This window comes from Phasianus colchicus, chromosome 1 (genome assembly GCF_987193195.1).
Source record: "Phasianus colchicus chromosome 1, bPhaCol1.hap1.1, whole genome shotgun sequence".
NCBI lineage: Eukaryota > Metazoa > Chordata > Aves > Galliformes > Phasianidae > Phasianus > Phasianus colchicus.
Window position 1 is genome coordinate 156,686,637 of NC_143436.1, and position 21,212 is coordinate 156,707,848.

A 21,212-nucleotide genomic window follows, 5' to 3' on the forward strand; every position below is an offset into this window, starting at 1 on the left:
TTATTATAGCAGTCTTAAAATGCTGTCTGCCCACATGTCTGCTCCTTTGTAAGTCTACCATAATGGTTAATATTCCTCATTTCTCCACTCCAGGAATATTCACTACCTCATACAATCACAGAATCATCAAATGGCCTGGGTTGAAAAGGACCACGATGATCATCTAGTTTCAAACCCCCTGCTATGTGCAGGGTTGCCAACCACTAGGCCAGGCTGCCCAGAGCCACATCCAGCCTGGCCTTGAATGCCTCCAGGGATGGGGCATCCACAACCTCTTTGGACAACCTGTTCCAGTGCGTCACCATTGTCTGGGTGAAAAACTTCCTCCTAATATCTAACCTAAACCTCCCCTGTCTCAGTTTAAAACCATTCGCCCTTGTCCTATCACTATCCACCCTCATAAACAGCCATTCCCCCTCCTGTTTATATTTTCCCTTCAAGTACTGGAAGCAGTTCCCTCAACCTTTCTCCGTAGGAGAGGTGCTCCAACATGTCCTTTTCTAAGTACAGTAGAGCCTGACCTGCAAATTACTTGAAAGATTGTTTCCTTAGGAGACCTGTCAGTACAAACACCCCAGAATCCAACCAGGTGCTCAGTGGTTCTTGTTGATTTGGCCGCATGCAATCCAGCAACTCCCATAAAATCTCATAAATTGCAGGATCTAATCATTCTTATTGCAATCGCTTGAGGACCTAACAAGGGAGCATCAATTAGACCTTTGAGGTTACATCTGTAACTGCAAAAGATCAGGGACTGCCTTACATCCATTCACTTCTCACATCTCCCTTTGAGGAAAATCACCTTTCTGTGTTAGATATATCTGAAAGAATTCATTGGTCTGACTAATGAAATGGCTATGGAAAATGCAGTGTTTGCAGAAAAGCAAAACAGGTTCCATTTATTTCTCTTTAAGAATCAGTGGGAGTCTTGAAGCTAAAATCTCTAGCAGTGCAGAAAATGTGACTTGCATAGAGGCATTTGCCAAATGGTTGGACCTACATTTACCTGTTGCTGTATTACACTGTGGCTGCCCTCTCAGCTATGCATTTGAGCAGCCTTCCCAGGGCTCAGCCTCCTGGCTGTGCCTGACCCGGGGCTGCCCTACTGACCAGCACAGTTTCTCTCAGACATCCCTCTGCTCAGCCATTGATGGCACAAGACTCACAGATTGTCTTTTCCTTTATGTTAAAGGAACTAGCCAGGATACCACGCCTGGATTTTCAGAACCTCCTATTCAATGTTTTAACTGGCACACAAGAGTGAAAGCAAATGCATGAGCTTCTTGCAGAGTTAGCTGGGGTATGCTGCTCCACAAACACAGGTCACGGTGCTTGCTCCACTGCACGATTTCCTAGAAGCCTTCCTGTTGCTCCAGGGCCTTTCTCTTGAGGCTCAGGGCTTCTGCTCGAAACTGAAGAACTTATTAGATCAGCTATTTAGCCCAACTTTACTTCACCCCAGATGAAATTCCAAGTTTCAGATTTCCCTGTGAAAGCATCCCCACCTCATTCTTTCTTCACCTCAGAGCTGGCTGTGTATCTTTCTAGGTTTATATTTCACCTAACTCACATATGGATTCGTTTTGCTGTGTCTGGGAATTTGCCACTCCCAAACCACCACACCCTGCAGAAAGATCTTTCAAGTAAACTTTCCATAGGCTTCAACTTGCCTGATGTGCTTTTGTTCAGTCATCAAGGTTTTACAATTGATTTTTAACACCAAAGTTGTTAAAGTAATAGAATCATAGAATTACTCAGGGTGGAAGGGACCTCAAGGATCATCAAGTCCAACCACAACCTAACCATAGTACCCTAACTCTAACAACCCTCTGCTAAATCATATCTCCGAGCACCACATCCAAACGGCTCTTAAACACGTCCAGGGACGGTGACTCAACCACCTCCCTGGGGAGCCTATTCCAATGTTTAACCACCCTTTCTGTAAAGAAGTGTTTCCTAATGTCCAACATAAACTTACCCTGTGATAGGACAAGAGGGAATGGTTTTAAACTGAGACAGGAAAGGTTTAAGTTAGTAGGAGGAAGTTTTTCATCCAGACACAGTGGAATAGGTTGCCCAAGGAGACTGTGGACGTCCCATCCCTGGAGGCATTCAAGGCCAGCCTGGATGTGGCTCTAGGCAGCCTGGTCTAGTGGTTGGTGACCCTGCACACAGTAGGGGGGTTGAAACTAGATGATCATCGTGGTTCTTTTCAACCCCTGCCATTCTACGATTCTACAATTCTATGATAAAGAATGGTGAACTCACTTTCATTAAGGCAGTTAACTCTGTTTTTTTCACATTAATAAGTAATATCAGCCAGAATCCCTAGAGTGTAAATAGACAGCTTTTCCAACTCATCACACAGATACTCCTGTGGGAATCATGTCAGGCACTTGGCATTTTCTTAGGAAGCACTTTATAATTTTTTGGAATTCAGAGCCAAAGGAAAATGCCTTCCTTATATTCTTATGGGGGTAAGATGAGGGGTATGTGAGGCATTTGGCTACTACCTACTCACCACTTTCATTAGCAAATTTAAAAGATAGCTTTAGCAATGAATCGCTCAGTGTTTTGGGCTTTCACATAATTTTCTGCCTCATTATCAGTGTCTTTTTTTCCACTAAAAAGCAACACCATTCCAAGTTTTTCACTTATGTGTAACAAATTACATTATATTAAACAAAATAAAGATTTATGCAATGACAAGGGCTTTCAATAATAATAACAGGAGAGCTGTTCATTTAAATAAAACATGGTCATGTTTTGGGGCTATTTTGTTTTGCTTTCCAAGATCACATAACGTGGCTAAGGCACAAGAGCCAGTGATTCTTGCCCTCCACTTTGGTCCCGTCTTTCATGCTCTATTATACAGAACGGGAACTAATTATGGTAGAGGACATTGCAGAGACTGGAAGAAGGATCAATGCATGTATTCCCCTAAGAGCATTCAGCCATTAAACCAAAGCAGGAAACTCCCTTAAGCTAATAAAGGCTTTCTGTTTTTACCAAAAAGTGTTCCTAATTTTCCCATGTTTCCTCTCTACTTAATAGCACAAAGCTTTTCTCATCATCACGTTTGGGACTTTTTATATTAAAGGCATATTTTGTTTTCCCTTTTGTAATAGTCAAGGTATTATTTCTTTTTTAAATGAGCTAAACTATTAATACAGCCTATTAATAATAGTACAAAGCAAAAATCTTCCTGTAGCTAAAATCACATTTAGGTTCAAATACTTAAATATCATTTGACTCCTAAGTAGTTTCACTATTGCTATCATAGGCTACCAAGTTATTTTTCCAATTAACTTCAGAGTTCCTGGTGAGTTACTGTGCTTTGGAAATAAACAGATGTTAGGCAAAGATTCAGTTTCAAAATTGTCAATTCTAGAAAAACAACACTTAAACAGATTTCCTCATTTTTATGCGTCTATAAAATGGCCATATCTGAGTCAGGGAAGCAAATGTAACCATGGCTCCTCCCCACCTCTTTGGCTGCTTGGCCTGGATGTGTCTCTCATGGAATACGTTCCAAATAACCCTCCCTATAATATTTAATTCAAATCTAGCCATTTCTGTTGTGGCTGCCAGCCCAGCTGTGCTAAAGTTAGGTTTAGACATGATTAGACACCGATTTATGCATTCTACTGCCTTCCTTTTACAACAGCATCATGAACAAAGTGACTTGGGAGGAGTTTTCGGTTGGGAAATTGCATAGGGAATATCAGTTATTACTGAAAATGTAATGAGGACATCAAGCAAGAATGCACTCTCTCAGCTTTGAGGCTAGAACAGGCTCATTAAAAGTGAAAAAGAACTTAGCATTTAATGATGCTTTAAAACTGTTATATTTAATCTTAATTAGAAACATGACCATTGAAATAGTATTTCTGTCAGGCAGTACTGAGTGCGCTGTCTCTATACTGCTGTTTTCATAATTTTGGTAGGAAAACTTTACAATTTTGTCTATTTCCTGACAAGTTGCATTCATGGAAAATTTATGTTTCCAGCATTTTGAATCCTTGCCACAGTCGTTCTTTTTTATTAATCCTACTGTTATTTATTATATCCAAGAACAATTAAGGCGATGAATTTTGAAAGAAATACTCCCCATTGTGCTCTACCATCTTTTTATTTCTACTAAAGCCACATAGTTCTGCAGGGGCCTAGTGCCACAGCAGTTAAAGTAGCTTTCTGGGCATTTGGATGGAGAAGATATAGGCAGCCAAACATAGTGCCTTGCATACCACTTAGTATTGTCTCATATGAGCTGGACTTTTATCTTTGAATGCCTCATTAAATCAGTGAAGCTCAAGTGAAGAGGTCTGAATCTGTTGGGCCCACTCTGTTGAAGGTGTCAGAGCTGCACTGTGGTCCTGCCAACCACTACAGCAGGCTGCTATCTCCAGGCCAGGCCTTCCCACTTTTGGGAACACTAGGACATAAAACCAGCGATCCTGGTCCCGGGGGCAGAGATCAGCCTGAGCATCAGAAAATGAACATGGAAGATGCTGAGGAAGAGCAAGTGGCTCTATGTAGCTTGTCTCTGTTAAAAAAAAAAGCCGAGAGAACTGAGATGTTCAACCATGTTCTTGCAGTATATTGAGAGTAGTGACATGCTGGAACAGCCTGCCCAGAGATGTGGTAGATGCCCCATCCCTGGAGGCGTCCAAGGCCAGGTTGGATGGGGCCCTGGGCAGCCTGGTCTAGTATTAAATGTGGAGGTTGATCGCCTTGCATGCAGCAAGGGGGTTGGAGCTTCATGATCCTTGTGGTCCCTTCCAACCCAAACCATTCTATGATTCTGTGATTCTATTTCAGGTTAGGCTTCTGTTTCTCAGCTGATTATTGCATCATTACCCACAGCTGTGACAAAGGGAAACCAAGACAGGATTCAGACTCAAACTTCAGTTGAAATGTAGCACTCATCTCCACGTTATCCTAATATATAAGCATTTCTTATAATCAGTGGAGATGTGGTCAAAACAGTTGGGCGAGTTTCACTGGCTTTAACAGGATTGAGGCATATATCTCACATTGGGTCTCTGAGTCTAGAACTGACCCTCAAGGCCTTGGACTAACTGAGACATCTTTAAAAATCTTGACCAAAGCAGAGTCAATGGTCTTGAGAAGAGTAATACATTTATTCATGCAGAACTTGTTCAAGTGCTACTACTGGAGTAAGAGACAATCTATCAGCTTACTAGGAATTATTAAAGGGATGAGCTGAGACGCTATGGCTTAAGGCTGCAACTCAGTGAAAGCAGCCATCCTGCAATGTTTTTGTTAAGAAGTTGTGTTCTGTTTTGTCTAATAATAGTACTGTCACATAGTATGTAAGGTAATCACATGGGCTTTGTAAAATTAACGTATTGCTGCCAGGATCAAAAAATGAAATATGATTGTATACTTTTAATCGTAAAAAGTGTGGTCAGATGAATTAGAGACAATTTTATCTTTCTATAGACTGTAGTCATATACACTGAGGCAAGACATAGGCTTTTACTAGAGGTAAACAGACTTCTTGGGTATTGATATCTCTATTCTGGCCCATGAATAAAATAGTAAGACAGTTATATCGAAATCAGTGCCTGCAGTACTGAGCGTTTTGCATGCATCAGTTTGTTTCCAAACATTGAATTGTTTGATTTCTAATCAAAATCATAGATGAATTGTAGGAGTAATAATAAATATATATTTTTACTACTGTGGGTGTGTAGTAGAGTGATAGATGTGATAAGACCAGTGGTAGGATGAATTCCTGAAGAAAATGTTTAAGCATTTTAAAAATGAAAGTTCATACTGGTATTCATTATTATTTAATTCCCATTAAAGTGAAAAGGATGTAAGTGATTACAGAAATGGGAAGGAGAAAGGTCACAAATCAATAGTGTGAACACTTGAACACAGCAGTTGGTTCTGGTCAATCTCTACCTAGCAGTATGCAGTGGCAATTTGAGGCTCAAGATGTGTGATCAGTATGACTATAGATGCATGCTGCAGGAAAAGATATTTCTCTCAAGAAGTACTCCAAAAATCTTGGACTGATACTTCAGAGGAAAGATAAAGTCAGAAAAAAAAAGACAGGCTTACAGAAGAGGACATATATAAGTAACATACAGACTACACTATTATTCATGAGAACACAATCCAATATTTTTATGCAAGTATATAAAAATAAGGGGAATTTCAATAAAATCAAAAGATAGCTACACTGAATAGACATATTTTAAGGTAAATATTGTTTGCCAAACTGTGAGCAGACAATTAGCACAACATGTATTTGAATCCAGAGCACAGAGGGTGTTCATATGAATAATTAAAATATACTGAGCTCTAAGTTCAAATTTTTAGGTATGATATCCCCCACATGTTGAGGTACGTACAAATATCTGTGTGGCAAGAGAAAGCTTTTTAGCCTCTGGGCAGATGATTAAATAGCTGCTGTTGACTGATTTGAAAATACTGCTGTAAAATCTAGTAATGGCAGGTGAGGGAATGCACCTTGAGCTTGCTGGGTTGCTGGGCTCGCCTGATAGAGCTGTACCCACAGCCTTCTGCCCCACAATGGCACAGGAACTGCTGGAGTAGCTGCACAACAGCCAGGGGCCTGGGCAGCATCCACCATTTAAGTACTGCTGAAAATGTGATCAAGAACTAAATTCAAAGTACAGGGAACTAGTTCCCCTTAATCCACCTGTCTTATAGGCCATAATGAATCTCTTTAAACATGAAAGAAATTTTTGGAATGAACACAGTTGCCAACTCATCTCTACATAAGATGTGAACAACTCATTAATCTTAAGATCCTTTTTGAAAGTGAAACTCTAGTGCACTTGTTCAATTAAAAATAAATACTGCAGTGCCGTTGGCAAATTCTTGCTTCATTCTTCTCATAAAATTGTATGCAGTGTCTTAATTGTTCTTGGCCTATGTTTGACCTACAGTAGTCAATACAGTATGTTCTGCCTGTGGAGCAACTTCTTCCCACAATATAGTGACAGCAGCAAATTAACAATGTGCCTACTCATGAATGGTTGTAAGTATTTCACATTGCCCATTGCCCAAGTGAATCATTTCAATGGACACAATCCTCACGTACTCTAAATTGGCTCAGTCTTACAAAAAAATCATAAAGTAAGTGCAAGAGAAGATGTGAGTAAAGCAATTTCTTATGCAGAGATAGGCCAGTGCATATAATATTGCAAAAATACACATGCCCAGGAGAACATAAACAGCACTGAGCATGTAGAGAAACATATAGTTGTTTAATCTGTGAACTGTTAAGTCTTTCAAAATAAACAGTATATTTACACCATAATTCAAGTTTTATTGCAACTCTTTGAACTCCAGACAGCTGTAATTTCCTTTTGTCTATTAGCCATCAGGAGTTTTACCTCAGTTTGATACTTTGCACGGAGTGAAAGAAAGAATGACTCAGATAATTGCATTCAAAGCTGCTGGGTAAAGCTATTTTCACTCCCTAGAGGTAATGTTTTGTATGCCAAGCTTGAAGTTTTGAACTACAAAATAAAAAATGTGCAAATACTGATTTTATTAGCCTTTTAAGCAATTCACTTTGAAATAATGGGAGGAAAGATAATCATATTTTTTATATGTGTATTAAATCAATTTTAGGAAGGGAGATGCAATGCAGCTATTTAATATTAGTAGTCTTCTTAGTCTTCTTAGAACTTCCATACGTGGATCTGTATTGTTGACATCCTCTGCAGAGTTAGATCCTAAGGTTCGTGTCACCCCCATCACCACAGTTTTCTGAAAGTTAACAGACTGCAGAGGCAGAGCCAAGGAACTGGGAGTTTCTTCTAATGCTATTTATATCAGAAACATATATTGATCTTATGATAGATCTTGTGTATTCCATGAACAAAAAGGGCTTATCCATGTGCCCAACCCAGCAGCAATGGCACAAAGAAAAGATAGCATAAAATAAATGAGAGCTCCCTAAATCTTTTTTAAAGCCCAAAGCTTCTGCCCTGGCATGTAAAGATGAACAAGGTTTCTGGCCTGTTCTTACTTAACTGAGATAGTTTGCCCATGCCTATTATGTACTGAGGATTAGGAAGAGCCCTTTCAATTCAGAGTTTTTAGTGAATAAAATAGACTGCCAAGGGAAGTAGTTCCAGCATCAAGCATCAGAGCCTGGAACTAATGAGCATCTAGGGACTCTTACAGTATTGGCTATATTTCCTGAAAGAGATCACAGGATAGAATCATAGAATCATAGAATCATTAAGGTTGGAAAAGACTCTAACATCATCTAGTCCGATTGTCCACCTTCCACCAATATTTCCTCATTAAATCATGTCCCTTAGCAGCACATCTACATGTTTCATGAACCTCTAAGGATGGTGCCTCAACCACCTCCATGGGCAGCCCATTCCAGTGCCTGACCACTTTTTTTGAGAAGGAATTATTCCTAATATCCAACATGAAACTCCCCTGATGCAACTTGAGGCTGTTCTCTCTTGTCCTATAAATAGTTATGCGGGAGAAGAGGCCAGTCCCCACATCAATACAACCTCCTTTCAGGCATTTGTAGAGAACAATAGGGTCTTCCTTGAGTCTCCACCAGACTGAACATTCTCAGTTCCCTCAGCAGCTCCTCATAAGACTTGTGCTCCAGACCCCCCACAGCTTTGTTGCCCTTCTCTGGACACACTCCAGAGTCCCACAGTCTTTCTTGTAGAGGCCCAAAACTGAACACAATACTCGAGGTGCAGCTTCACCAGGGCTAAGTACAGGGGGACAATCACCTCCCTAACCTGCTGGCAACACTATTTCTGATACAATCCAGGATGCTGTTGGCCTTTTTGGGCACACTGCTGGCTCACATTCAGCCAAGCACTGATCAGTACCCCCAGATCCTTTCCTTCTGCACAGTCTTCCAGCCACTCTGTCTTGAGCCTCTAGTGTTGCCTGGGGTTGGTGTGACCAAAGTGCAGGACCCGACACTTGGTCTTACTGAACTTCATCTCATCACCCTCAGCCCAGCTATCTAACATGTATATATCCCTCTGTAGGGCCTTCCTACCCTCAGGCACGTCAACACTTCTTCCCATCTTAGTGTCATCTGCAGATTTACTGAGGGTGCACTCAATCCCTTCATCCAGTTCATCAATAAACATATGAAACAGGATGGTCCCCAGTACCAATCCTTGGGGAGCACCACTTGTGACTGGACATCAGTTGAATCAGATGAAAGATTTTCACTATCCAAAAACCCTACATTGCACACTGCTTGCCCTACATGGCATCTTTCCTAAATAACTCTTCTCCCTACTCACTGTCATAAGCCCTTTTGAAGTCCAACTGTGTAACAGATAGGACTTACCATCCTCGTGAAACAAAACACCTACATACTGTGTCAATTCAGAGTGTTATCAAAGTGAGAAAAAGTAAATTCATCAGATGGAGATGACTAGACAGAAAATACATTATCAGCGTGTTTGTTGATTAGGTGTCTTTGTTCACATACATGCACTCATGGACACACATACAACTTATTTCCACCAAATGCTGATTCTACCCATTCTATTAACTGTATTAACATTTTGATTCTTGCAAAGCACTTGTCACTGCATTCTTTTTGGCTAGTTTGTGTGAAAGAGTGTCTTCAAAATGAAATTCTTTTAGTGCCATGACTTCTGACCCACCCACAACTTTTGCAGGTAATTTTGTTTCCTTTGACCAACCTCAAACAGCCTCTTTGTTCACACTCAATAATGAGTAGCAAATCTCATTTCAAAAAGTCTGCTTAGCACTTGTCTTCTGCACAGTCCTAGCTTAAGGTATCTACATGCAGGTTAATTCCTTGAATCAGATTATTTAGGTTGTTAAACATCACTTGAGCAACACAGTGCCGCCAAAAACTGACTGCATGGTGGTGTAACTTCACCTTGAACTCATAATCCCTGGTCAACAAGCCAAGTACAGATGAAAGCTGCAAGCAAGATGCCCAGGAATAGTGAAAAAGCAGGAGAATGTGTATTTGATCAAACACAACAGAAGGTTCAAAAATATACCTAATTAAACATTATTTTCCCCTCTACAGTGGGAAAAATACAGTCTCTTATATACATATGAGAGACTATCAAGGAAGTTCAATACAATTAAATGGTGTGTTTTTTTCTACACTTGTAGTCTTCCTATTCCTTGGCTGCCCTTCAGTAAAAACATATTTACTGTATTCTGCCCTTGACACGGTGTCCCAGATTTGACATATTTTATCTCTCTTTACCTCCTACAATTAGCTTATCTTTATTTCCTTTGAAAAGTAGTTGATAGGGAATTTCCTATGAATCCTTGGTTCTTAAACTGCTATATCAATAATGTTAATAAAATGTATGACAGCCAAATAATGCATCAGACATTCATGAAGCTTTCCTCTAAAAAAATCTGGAATACAGTATGTTGAAAGTATTATATATCAAACAGATTTTAAAGAGAAAAGCTTAGAGAATCAGTTCCCTGCTCATAAATAAGATGGGATAAAAGAGATGGAACTACCCCCTAGAAGATCTGAAGTTCTTCCTCTGCAAGTAGTTGGTGCTGCTTCTTGTAATGTATCTCTTGTCTAAAGTCACTAATAGCCAACAAGAAGTCATCCTAACAAGTTAATGCAGGAACCTTTCATTGGTGATGCTGGGGGTATATCTATCTTTGGACAAGCTAGGTAGCTCCCAGGAACTGACAAATTGATATGGAGCTCACAACTCGAGAAAAGACTGAAGTATCATATGCTTCCGGTTTCCTTCTAAACCCTGGGCAACCTGGTCTAGTATTAAATGGGGAGGTTGGTGACCCTGTCTGTGGCAGGGGGTTTGGAGATTCATGATCCTTGAAGTCCCTTCCAACCCAAGCCACTCTGTGATTCTACTATTCTGTGATTCTGTATGATTCAATTAGTGAAAATCAGTTTGACAGTACATACTCACTTTTTGGGAGGTACCATGAACTTATCTAAAACACTGACTTTTTTGAATACTTTCCAAGAATTTCAGACCTCCAGTTAAACTAATCCTTGAAGTTCATATTTAATATTTTTTCATTTTAAGAAGCTCAAAAGGTCTTTAAGAAAACATGTGGCAATAGCTGTAGTCAGGAGAAAAAGAAATCCATCCTGGTAGAACTAACATCTTTCAGATTTTAGAAATCTTAGTGTAGAAAAACCCCCACAGGATGTGATACCAATATGCCTTCTGGTATTTATCAGGGAAAGCATCCATGTGTATGGCAACTGCTGAATCACAGCCTGAACCTCTGGCCGCCCGCCTGGGCCGAGCGGTGAGGCAGCTGCAGGGGCGCGGTTAGGAGCGGGTAGCATGGGATGATGCGGGGCTGGCCGCGGTAGGCGGTTCGCCTGTGCGGCCGGAGGGGGTGGGGCCTGGCTCCGCCTTTCCTTGGATCCATTTTGGGAGCTGACTGCCAGTGGGGGGGAATCTCTTCTGGAGATTCACTCCACCGGAGTTTCTCACACGAGCCCAGGATAAGGGTGTGTCCTTCTTTCTTGCTCCAGTATACTACATAGCCAAGCTCGTGGATATACTATAACATCTGTATATTCAATTGTACACTTGGCGAGCCAGGCAGGCCAAATATACTTTATATCATGCGCTTTCTGTGGAATTTCTATAAATGGGTCAAGGGGGAGAACACCCACTTAGATAAAATGATTCCTGGGCAGATCCCAGGATCTGTGGGATCTCCCTATTATGAACTAGCAGTTATCATTGAAAAATGGGGTTCCCTACGTGTTACGGGAAATACTTCCACATATCGCATGGCAGATTATTTCCAGGGACTTAGCAAAGATATACTGATTACAAAAGAAAGACAATTAGCTGCTTCCACGGTGGCATGGCCTCTATTAAACACTTTAAATCATGCGGAAATGAGGAATAATACTTTAGAGAATGAAAACCAACTTTTGAAAGACCGTACTGAAAAGTTAGAGCAAGAACTTGGCATAATTACAGGGAAGAAACCAATTCTGCATCTTCCAATTGGTCAAATTCATAACATTTCAATAGACCATGACCAGACTCTTGAATCAACAGACTACGTTGATCAGGAAAATAAAAAATCTAAATTAGATCTCGAATCATCAATTTTGACAAATCCACTAGAAGTCCGTCCTGTCATAACTCAGAAAACAAAAAAAGTACAGGACAGACTGGCAGGACTCATTGGCACTTAACAGCCTGGCCATACATGGCAACAGAATTGATGGATTTAGTACAGCGATTTCGGCAGAAGCCTAGAGAAAGTGTGCCAGCCTGGTTATTAAGACTGTGGGATTCTGGGGCAGAAAGTGTTATGGTGAATCGCCCGTAAATATCCAAGTTGGCCACCATGACTGTCCATCCTGCTCTCAGGCAGAGGTTATATGTGGGTAATCAATATCATGATGAAAACCATTCTATAATAGAATGGTTAATGGCAGCCTACCGTAATGTATGGCCAAATAAATCTGATATACCTCTACATACAGGGATGTGGTTCTCCATGGAGGACCTTCAAAACTATATCCATGAACTAGGCATAAGGAAAGGAATTTATTAAGTTACATTTGATGGCCCTGATATGGTCAAATTCTCAGCAGGGATGAGAGAGTTAATTCTATAGCAAGCTCCCTCTCATCTATATGGTACTTTGGTTTCTATATTAAATCCCCTGGTGGCTTCAGAAGTGGTAGTCCAGCAGGCTGCCCAGTTAGTGGCTGATATAGGAGAAACAGAACACCTGTGGACGAGGCGCAATAGTCAGACATTAGAAGAAGCCAAGGTGACTAAAACCAAAATGCCGGCTACTCGAGCTCCTCAATCGGGACCCATAAGGATCTCCTGAAAACAAATGTTTAATGATTTAATTCAGCCTGGGGCCCAATTTGCTAAGATTGACCGTCAGCCCAACCATGTCCTTCTCCAGCTTTGGAGACAACTAAAGGACAATCAAAAATTTCAGAACTACCCTAAGAAACCTAGGGTAAGAGTTATAGAGAAAATACCAACAACAACATGGAACCTAGAAGATTTCATTGTTCCTAATAGAAAGAAAAAGCCACCTCAGGTGTCTCGGGCCATGATGCCTGAGGCACTGGAAGCAAAAGAATTGGCCATAGCACAATTCATGGCATGACATGGGATGTTAGTCCCCCCTAGGGCCTCCAGACGGGAGCAGAGGCCCTATGTGGAATTAATGATTTATTGGTCCCGAAAAAATATTCAGAGAGTTATGGCGTTAGTGGACACTGGAGCAGAAACATCAATTATCTATGGAGATCCGACTAAATTTGATGGAGACAGAGTGATGATTGGTGACTCTGGGGGATAGACTATTCCTGTCACCCAAACATGGTTGAAACTGGGAGTTGGCCGTCTCCCACCCCAGGAGTACAAAGTGTCTATGGCCCCAGTCCAGGAATACATCTTGGGCATAGATATTCTATGGGGTCTGGCTCTCCAGACAACCATGGGAGAGTTCAGACTTTGACAGAGATGTATTAGAATCTGGGCGATGCAGGCAATATTAAGAGGCCATGCGAAACATGGGCCTATTTGCCTGCCGAAACTGCACCAGATTACTAATGTAAGACAGTATAGACTCCCGGGTGGGCAGGATGAAATATCGAAAATGGTGCAGGAATTAGAAAAAGTGGGCATTATAAGACCTGCACACAGCCCATATAATTCCCCCATATGGCCAGTGGGGAAGTTGGATGGCACGTGGAGAGTGACAGTGGATTACAGAGAATTAAATAAGGTCATGCTGCCTATTCACGCGGCCGTACCCAATATTGCCTCCCTAATGGACACATTAAGTAGGGAAAGAAAAACCTATCATTGCGTCCTAGATTTAGCAAATGTGTTCTTCAGTATCCCAATTGCTGAAGAATCGCAAGATCAGTTTGCATTTACGTGGGGAGGCAGGCATTGGACCTTTCAGGTCCTGCCACAGGGGTACGTGCATTCACCAACGTATTGTCATAATCTAGTGGCGTGTGACCTGGCTAATTGGAAAAAACCTGATGATGTTAACTTATATAATTATGTTGATGATCTCCTGCTGACATCCAACTCACTGGAGGCAGTAGGACAGGCGGTGGATTCATTAACCGCCTATTTAGGGGGATTGGCTATAATCCCCAAAAGGTGCAAGGTCCAGGCCTGTCTGTAAAATTCGTGGGGGTGGTTCGATCAGGAAAGACCAAAGTACTACCCAGTGCTGTCATTGCTAAGGTTCAGGCATTCCCAGTCCCTACAATATCGAAGCAGCTGCAAGAGTTTCTAGGTATATTGGGTTACTGGTGTTCCTTTATACCTCACCTAGCGCAGCTGCTAAGGCCACTGTACAGACTCACAAAAAAGGGGCAGCTATGGGATTGGGGTAAAACAGAATAGGACGCTTTCCAACAGGCAAAACTGGCAGTTAAACAAGCCCAGGCATTGGGTATATTTGATCCTACCCTTCCAGCCGAGTTGGACATTCACATCACTCAAGACAGCTTTGGTTGGAGCCTGTGGCAACGCCAGAGTTCTGTTCGGACCCCCATTCGTTTCTGGTCTCAGGTCTGGCATGGAGCAGAAGAAAGATACAGTATGATTGAAAAACAGTTACTGGCTGCCTATTTGGCATTACAGGCAGGCCTGTATATAACTCAAATGGCTGAAGTTATAGTTAAGACCACTCTGCCGATTCAGGAGTGTGTGAAAGATCTGACCCACCTTCCTAAGACAGGGGTGGCCCAAGCACAAACAGTGGCATGATGGGTCACCTATCTCAGCCAAAGGAGTAGTCTGTCTTCATCACCCTTGAAAGAAGAACTCCAGAAGATTCTAGGCCCAGTGACATATCACAGTGATGCACCAAAAGAAATATTGGTTGCTCCACCAGAGAAGAGTCCTGTTCAGGAGGGAAAATCTCCTATCCCTGAAGATGCCTGGTACACAGATGGGTCCAGCAAGGGCAACCCAAGCAAGTGGAGAGCAATAGCATACCATCCCTCCACTGAGACAATTTGGTTTGACGAAGGGGATGCTCAGAGCAGCCAATGGGCAGAACTGTGAACCATGTGGATGATTATAACCAAGGAACCCGGTGATGGTATTCTGAATATTTGTACAGATAGCTGGGCTGTGTACCAGGGCTCACTCTTTGGATTGCACAGTGGGCCACCCAGGAATGGACTATCCATGCCTGACCAATCTGGGGCAAGGATATGTGGTTAGACATATGGATCACAGTCAAACACAGGACTGTACGTGTCTACCATGTTTCTGATCATCAGCCCCTCAGTCACTGGGAAACGATGAAGCTGACACAGTGGCCTGAGTTCAGTGGATTGAGAATTCACCGTCTGAGAACATCGTCTGTTGGTTACATCAGAAGCTATGGCATGCTGGACAAAAGACAATGTGGGCAGCTGCTAAAGCATGGGGACTGCCCATACAACTACCTGGCAATGTCCAGGCATGCCAGGATTGTGACGCTTGCTCTAAAATGAGACCGAGATCATTGCCGGAAATGGCAGCTCATCTTGCTAGAGGACACAGTCCTCTCCAGCGATGGCAGGTCAATTACATTGGGCCCCTTCCTCAGTCTCAGGGGATGAGATATGCTCTGAACTGCATTGACACTGCAAGTGGGCTACTGCAGGCCTATCCTGTACCAAAAGCAAACCAAGCATATATGATCAAGGCACTCACTAAATTGATGTCTGCCTATGAGATACCTCAAGTCATTGAGAGTGACCAGGGGACTCATTTTACTGGTGCAACAATAACATTGAATGGCAATTCCACCTGCCATATAATCTGATGGGGGCAAGCCTTATTGAACGTTATAACAGTATTCTTAAGGCCGCCCTGAAGACAGACTCCCAGTCCCTGCAGGGGTGGACAGAAAGACTCTATGAAAGCTTTCGGGACCTGAATGAAAGACCCCGAGGCAGCAGACCCAGGGCCCTGAGAATGTTGCAGACAATATGGGCCACCCCACTTAGGGGCACTGATAATCAGGTAAGACCCCAGATTGGAAATGAAAATAATCTTCTGCTCCCTGCCCCTGAGAACTTAGATCCAGGTACTCATAGAATAAAATGGCCCTGGAAGGTGCAGGTAGAACCCAAGTGGTGTGGCCTACTCGCACCTTGGGGGAGATTATTGGAGGTGAGAGGCTCAGTAGTCCCTCCAGTAATAGGTACATGGCCTACTGATATTGTGGTCAACACTCCAGTCTTCACTGCTAAAGGGACTCCCATCATATCCCTATGGCAGATCAGGACACCTCCTTTGGTGCCTGATATTATTATGCAGCCGCAGACATCCGGCCAGAAGGTGTGATACAGGCAGCCAAGACGTGTCCCAGTACAAGCAGAAGTGTTGACCCAGGATAGAAATACAGCCTGTATCTTGCCCTGGAGAGCAGACCTTCCCCTCCTGGTACTTCTGAAACATCTGTATTACTCCCTGTGAGTCTTTGAGCCTTCAGGATCACCAGAAGGAATGGAATGTCATCAAAAGTGTTCCAGTGTTACTGTCAGATCACGTGCAACACCTGATGATGGTCTACATGGGACTGATGGAACATAGGACGGACCTGCACCTCATGACTGCATGCCTCCAGTAACATCATCGAGCACTGGCCCATAAAAGAATATCAACATTCTCCGATCATCACTCATCTTGAATTGTACCAACATGCATCGCAATAGAAATTGTGTAAGCGTCGCGATATAGTGGATCTCTGTATTAGGAGAAGCTTACCCTTTAGTCAACCTGATCATTGGTTCATGCCGTGAAGGGGTGGAGTGTATGGGAACTGCTGAATCACAGCCTGAACCTCTGGTCGACTGCCCAGGGCGCAGCTAGGAGTGGGCGGCCCAGGACGATGTGGGGCCAGCTGTGGTAGGTGGTTCGCCTGTGCTGCTGAAGGGGGTGGGCATGGCTCCGCCTCTCCTGGATCCATTTTGGGAGCTGACTGCCGGTGGGGATGAATCTCTTCTGGAGATTCACTCCACTGGAGTTTCTAACACGAGCCCAGGATAAGGGTGTGTCCTCCTTTCTTGCTCCAGTATACTACATAGCCAAGCTCGTGGGTATACTATAACACCTGTATATTCATTAATTGTACACTGTGATAATGATGAAAGCAGTCAAAGAATCAAAAAGGGGTTTTAATTTTTATCCATTGTTAGCAATTATTGGGAAAGTTTCAAAAATGCTTGTAGTGTAAAAAAAAATGCTATCTACACACTAAATCTGTTAATCACTGTGGAGATAAAGACATCACTTCATTTATGGAAACTTGTTCTGTGCTTAGCAGCTATGCTGCTACACTGCTTTTGCTGGAAAGTACTGCCCAGCACTCTCTATCCAGTATTCCTCTCTTTCCCCTTATATTCAGCCCAAATTATAGTTAGCTCAGCAATCAATGCAGTTACGCTTTAGGTTTGCAAAGCTCTTTCTGACATACAGCTAAGGGAACCACTAGCCAATCTGTCAGTAACAGTACTCCCTGAAAGAGAAGATGTTGTGCAATTAAGAAAAATCACAACCCTTTAGATGTATTTGCTCAATTCCTTTTGATTCCGTTAATTTGCTTTCCTTAAGAAGTTTTACTAGGTATTGACCGCACTACAGCATGAAAGATGATCTGACAGTAGACTCACACGGTAAGAGTTGAAACAAGGTGCACTTTTTTTTTTTTTTACATTTTTTTCAATCTTTTCCATTTTTGTCCATTTTTACTGGTAGATGTGAAAGTAGTACCTCCATAAGCCCCTCTCTTTAAGAAATGTTCTGAAAGATTAAACTTGAGACCAGCTGGAGTTATCAGCCACCTAAAATTGTGACAATAAAATTGTTCTGAGAAAAAAAAATATACAGGAGAACTTCTGAAGCACACTAGCCTGGACAGTTGGCTAAAGTTAAAGCGTTATTCAAATAGCTTGAAAGAATACTGTGATACCCTCCCTTTGGCCTTTATGGTGAATACCCCTATATCCTACTGCAGGTTGGACAAACTCTAGTTTGTGCAACAAAACAGCAGTCCCTTGAAGAGAGTTCTGTCTCCCCATATTGTTGTGCTGCCCATGGACCATCCTATACAATGCTCATCGAGCTCATATAGCTCTATTACTCTCTGGGAAAAGTCACTGGGAGAGAGAGCTTTTAGTACAGTGATGCACTGGAACAAGTTGTGAAGAGAGATGGTGGATGCCCCATCCCTGAAGGCATTCAAGGTCAGGCTGGAGCAGACTCTGGGCAACCTGATCTAGCTGCGGATGCCCCTATTCATTGCAGGGAGTTGGACTGGATGGCCTTTAAAAGTCCCTTCCAACTCACATAATTCTGTGATTCTATGAAGTGTCTGAAGACTGATATACAGATATGCTCAATCTAAGAGGGGGAATGCTTTGATATTATGTGACCTTAAGTCAGGTTTAAGCCAAACTAAAATAAAATGCAAATACAAACCTGTATTTTCAGCACTCATTTAATTACATCAAACTTTATATCCATTATTCATTCAAAATAGCAAAAATTAAAATATTTATAAAAGATGTAGGTAAATAAATGAAAGAAAAAATATGTTTTACCCATAGTTGTGCTAAGTTTATAACTAAAAAATCTCTGCTGCTTTTCCTTTTTCAGATCACTTACTCACTCTTTTCTGAAATGTTAATAATCTGGATTTCGAGCTTTGCCTGTGCCTTTTGCCCTCGTTGAGTCTGTTCAGAAGACTGCACCAAGAGAACTTGCTGCTAGGAAACAACACATCCAAAAAAGCATTCTCAGCTAGAATTAGGTAACTCCTCTCTCCTGATTCTTCCTAGATGGACGATATACAATAGCCTATATGCCAATGTTCTGTTGTAAAAGAACAGGTTTAATATTTTTCTTGAAACTCCTATTTCCTTCATAACTGGCCATTTTCTCCATTAAGATAAAGACTGTTTCCCTTCTTTTAGCACACAAATGTCTCTTTGTTAGAGTAAATGCCATCTCTTGCACTTAATGAACCACTTTTTTTACAAGACTGAAAACCTTACCCTTTCTTCTCAGGCACTGGAATAGCCTGCCCAGGGAGGTGGTGGTGTCACCATCCCTGGCAGTGTTCAAGAAGTGTCTGGATGAGGAGCTACGAGATATGGTTTAGTGGCTTGTGGTAGCAGTGGTAATGGGAGGACAGTTGGACAAGATGATCTGGTAGGTCCTTTCCAACCTTGTGATTCTATGATTCTATGATTCATATCTACTTGGCACATTTCAGAGAGAAACTGCCTTTCACTATACAAATGAACTATATCAATCCATACATGAAAAATATACAGGACATAAATAGGCAAAGTGGAAATACAGAAATTTTGGAGGAAAAGGATCTCTGGAGGTCTATTCCAATAGCGTGCTACATCAGGACAGCCATAGATAACTGCTTTGCACTCTGGGGTTTCGTGACTTCTATCAGACACAACTTTGAGTAAATACTTGAAAGCAAGAACAATTTGAATCACAGAATCATAGAATCGCTAAGGTAGGAAAAGACCTTAAAGATCATCAAGTCCAACCACACTACTCTAACTCTAACAACCCTCTGCTAAATCATGTCCCTGAGCACCACATCCAAACGGTTTTTAAACACATCCAGGGATGGTGACTCAACTACCTCCCTGGGGAGCCTATTCCGGTGCTTCACAACCCTTTCTGTAAAGAAGTGTTTCCTGATATCCAGCCTAAACTTACCTTGGCACAACTTGAGGCCATTTCCCCTCATTCTGTCACCTGTCACCAGAGAAGAGACCAATCCCGCTCTCACTGTAAGCACCTTTCAGATATTGGAAGAGAGCAATACGGTCTCAGCCTCCTTTTCCCCAGACTAAACAGCCCCAGTTCCTTCAGTTGCTCCTCGTAGGGCATATTCTCCAAGGCCTTCACAAGCCTTGTTGCCCTTCTTTGGACATGCTCCAGTACCTCAGTGTCCTTTCTGTATTGAGGTGCTCAAAACTGAACACATAACTCAAGGTGAGGCCTCACCAATGCCAAGTACAGGGGCAGGATGACTTCCCTAGTCCTGCTCACCACACCATTCCTGATACAAGCCAGGATGATTGGCCTTCTTGGCCACCTGGGCACACTGCTGGCTCATATTCAGCCGACTGTCCATCAGTACAGCAAGGTCACTTTCCATCAGGCAGCCTTCTAGCTGTTCCTTCCCACGCCTGTGGGGTTGCCTGAGGTTGTTGTTGGAGGAAACTGACCCACAAGTCTTTCTTATGAGGCTTATCACAGTTTGATGATTTGCACCTCATTGTTATCTTCTACTGCTGTGGGTAGGCATAAATAAAAAAGAGGTGGAAAAGACCTCCACATCTCCTATTGTATGACTTCCAACAGCTAGTGGACACATTATGCTCACCTATAAGAAAAATGTCCAGACAAAAAAAATGACTACAATATTGTTCTTTGAAACAGACGTAGGTAGAAGGATTTTCTTTGAAAGTGTTGAAATGTTTATTGCCCAGTAGAAGCAGATAAGGTACTAGATGCCTGAAATTTAATATATATATATTTATTTATTTATTTATTTTAAATCTTGAAAGATTGTTTATTTTAAGAGTATTACCAGATTCCTGTAAATTCCTGAGTTGGACATGAATCACTTCTGCCTTTCAGTATACACACAGGAAGGATCACAGGAAGACTTCAGCTATATCATGACTTATAGTCATCGAATTTAAAGCCATTTAGTTCCATTAGGAATAATCCTCAGATTGTGTTTACATCTCCTTTGGAGGCTGCCAAGTATTGGAAGAAGCAAGGCATATCAAAAACTTCCTAAGGGTTATGAGGACATGGAGAAGATGCTGTAACTACTGGACAAAGCAGGATAGTTGCTAACTGCTTGCAACTGCTGTTTGGTGCTATACTCACAGAAGGAGCACCTCCAACAAGATCTCAGTATCTGTCCCTAAAGAAGAGTTGAGCTGCTGCAGTCTCCAAAGATTGCTTAGATGAGTTATGATAAAGACAGCTTCAGAAGAGATCAGAGAAAAAGTCTGTAGCCTTACAAAGCATTGGCAGGACACAATGATCTCTGTATTTAGCCTATAATTTTATTTACATTTCCCTTGTCCTTGAAAATCCACTTCAATTAAAACTGTGAAGAAGTCTATTTTTTTTCAAATTTGA

At 42.0% G+C, this 21,212-nt stretch overlaps 1 long non-coding RNA gene and 1 pseudogene across 2 annotated transcripts in view; both read left to right on the forward strand.

Moving 5' to 3' along the window:
* LOC149920179 (uncharacterized) overlaps window positions 1-21,205 on the forward strand; it is a 60,888-nt gene extending 39,683 nt beyond the window's left edge. Inside the window, exons 2-4 of one of the 2 annotated variants that reach the window (XR_016461485.1) lie at window positions 17,646-17,695; window positions 18,678-18,831; window positions 20,697-21,205. This is a non-coding gene — a long non-coding RNA (uncharacterized LOC149920179). Of the gene's footprint in view, window positions 1-17,645; window positions 17,696-18,677; window positions 19,119-20,696 lie in introns of those variants that run through there. The other variant, XR_016461486.1, reaches the window with a different exon arrangement.
* On the forward strand, window positions 11,633-12,614 carry LOC149920180 (uncharacterized; annotated as a pseudogene).
* Window positions 21,206-21,212: the final 7 nt, after the last annotated feature.